We start from the raw sequence: 3,192 nt of genomic DNA on the forward strand, positions 1-3,192 counted from the left end.
GTGATGTAAATTATATTAACAATTTGTTTTGAACTGGTCAGATAGGATTGGATCTTTTACAGATTTGTTCATTTTTTTCTCCCCTACCTTTTATAAATACAGGTTCTCAAGGGTCTGATGACTCAAGACAGTTTGCAGGTCAAGAAAAGCTATGTTAGTATTAGACTTGATTAAAGATCATCTTAATTAATGTAGACAACTAATTTGTACAAAAGAAAGATACTTACGCTAATATCTGAAATTTGGGGGCAACAATTTAAGTGAGACAGTTAAAATCAAAGAATTGAGAATTACATCCCTTCTTATAAGGAAGTTTTCAGTATTTGGTGGCAGAATATGTGACACTGGTCATCACTCATTGTAATAACATGAAATGAAAAATAATATAATAAACTCTACTTTAAAATTTGTGCTATGTAAGAAAATATTTATAACCGGGAAAAATAGACTTAAAAGTTGTGTATTACTTGGTCTATGCCAAGGAACTCTACATTTGCCCACACATATAAGGATACACACATAATTTTCAGATTCCAAAAGAAATTAAGTTTTTAAGGAAATAGACCAAGAAAAAAATAATGTCTTGTATGAGGAAGAATCATTGAAAATATTCAAACCCTGATCAAAAATCATCTGTGAAATACCAAATCCCTCTTACAAATATTATGCAGAAAATAATAGCTTGTAGCAAATGATCTTCATGTCTAAACACGGATTCCTCCAGGAATGAAACACAGAACCACTTACGACAAAACCAGAAACATTTACCTATTCTTCTTCCAGCATCCTCTGTCAAAAAGAAATTCCATTTCCAGAGTCACATGATTTCCTCTGCAGGGCTTTATAGATTACTTCTTTGTAAATTTGTGTTATTCAACTCAAAATTTCTAGTGTAACTGGAGTATACACAGCATTCAAATCTGCACACATTTAAAGAGTATAATTCCAGGTATGTCTGCATATGTAAGCATGTATATGTTAAACTATCAACACAATAATATTGAATACACCCATCACTCCCAAATGTTTTGTGAAGCCTTTGGTAATCTCTTTATCCGTGTCTCCATTTCTTAAATAACCACTGACATGCTTTCCATAAGTGATTAGTTTTCTTTTTCAAGAACTTTATACAAATTCAATTATATAATTGTTGTTGTTAAGTGCCATTGAGTCAGTTCCGACCCATAGAGACCCTGTATAGGGTTTCTGAGACTTTAAATTTGTGGGAGTAGAAAACCTAATCTTTCTCATGACTTGTGGTTTTCAGTCCAGTGTCTATCATATTGAATGCACTCCTTTCTTTACATGGGGCTTAATTCATGAAGCACAATTATTTTGCGATTCATTCATGTTACATGTATTAACAGTTCATTACTTTTTATTGTTGAAGTAGTATTCATTGTAAGCATATGCCATTGAAGAGTCCTGGTGTGGTGCTGTGAGATAATGTACTGGACAGCAAGGTCGGTTTCATCTTTAAGGTTGGTGAGTCAAACCACTCTCAGAAACCCTATGCAGAGTCACTATGAGTTTGAAATGACTCCAAGACCCTTAACAACAGCAACTACATCACAGAATGCTTATCTCTTTGCCCAGAAATTGACATTAGGGTTGTTTCCAGTTTGGGGTAATAATAAATACAGTTGCGATGAACATTTGTGGACAAGTCATCTTAGAACATATATACTTCCATTTATCTTACAACGATGAAATAATATGATGATATAATAAGTATATAGGACTACTGCAATGATCCAAGGAGCTGGATTATTTTAAGAAGAACATGACATCAGGATTGGGGAAAGGCTCATTAAAAATTTGTGATATACATATGATACAACCTTGCTTGCTGGACATGAAGAGGACATAAAATACTTAATGATAAAGATTAAAAACTACAGCTTTAAGCATGCATTGCACCTCAGTGTAAAGAGAATAAAAATCCTCAAAAATTGACCAATAAATAATACCACGATAAATGAAGAAAAGATTGAAGTTGTCAAAGACTTCATTCTGCTTGGATGTACAATCAACACTCATGGGAATAGCAGTTAAGAAACAAAATGTTGTACCACATTAGGCAAATATGCTTCAAACTACCTCTTTTAAATGCTAAAAAACAAAGATGTCACTTTGAGGACTAAGGTTTTCCAGACCCAAGACATGGTATTTTCATTTGCATTATATACATATGTACTTTGGAAATAAAGAAGAACAGAGAAGAATCAATGCATTTGAATTTTATCATTGGCAAAGAATATTGAAAGTACAATGGGCTGCCAGAGGAACAAACAAATCTGTTGTGGAAAAAGTATAATCAGAATGCTCCTTAGAAGCAAGAATAGTGAGACTTTGTCTCTCATTATTTAGACACTTTTGGACCATTCTTGGAGAAGAACATCATGCTTAGTAAAGTGGAAGTTCAGCAAAAAAGAGGAAGAGCCCCAACTGGATGAATTGACACAGTAGTGGAAACAATATGATCAAACAACAATAATTGTGAGAATGATGTAGGACAAAACAATATTTTATTCTGTTGTGCATAAAGTCACTATGAGTCAGAACTGACTTCGTGTCACCTAAAAACAAGGAATCCTGGAGGCACAATGGTTAAACACTTGACTATCTATGGAAAGGTAGGCAATTTATACCTATTCAGAGGCTCCACAAGAGAAAGACCTGGCTATCTACTTCTACAAAGTCATAGCCAAGAAAATACTCTGTGGTAGTTCTGCTCTTTTACATGGGCTCACAATGACTAAACAGAATCCAGTCACAACGTAGTAGGTATACATTTAACTTCTTTAAGATCGAAAACTATTTTCCAAAGATGTTTTATCATTTTTCATTCCTATCAGCTGTTTATAAGAATGCCAATTTGTATACTGTTTCAACAATATTTGATATGGTCATTCTTTTTTATTTTAACCACATTCATAAATTGGTAGTATTATGTGAATGTGATTTATTAGCATTTCTAAAATGATTTTTTTAAAAACATTTTCAAGATGTAAGCTGATATCACTGAAATGAGACCTCTGATAATCAATAAATTGACAAAAAACAACAACAAACACAGAGCAAAAACACATACACACACAATATAACAAAACTAACAATTTATATAATTTGACATTTGCTTACAAAGTTTTTTGTTTGTTTGTTTTTTGTATTTTTTTGGTCTGAAGGTAA

Source organism: Chrysochloris asiatica, unplaced genomic scaffold (assembly GCF_000296735.1).
Source record: "Chrysochloris asiatica unplaced genomic scaffold, ChrAsi1.0 scaffold00158, whole genome shotgun sequence".
NCBI lineage: Eukaryota > Metazoa > Chordata > Mammalia > Afrosoricida > Chrysochloridae > Chrysochloris > Chrysochloris asiatica.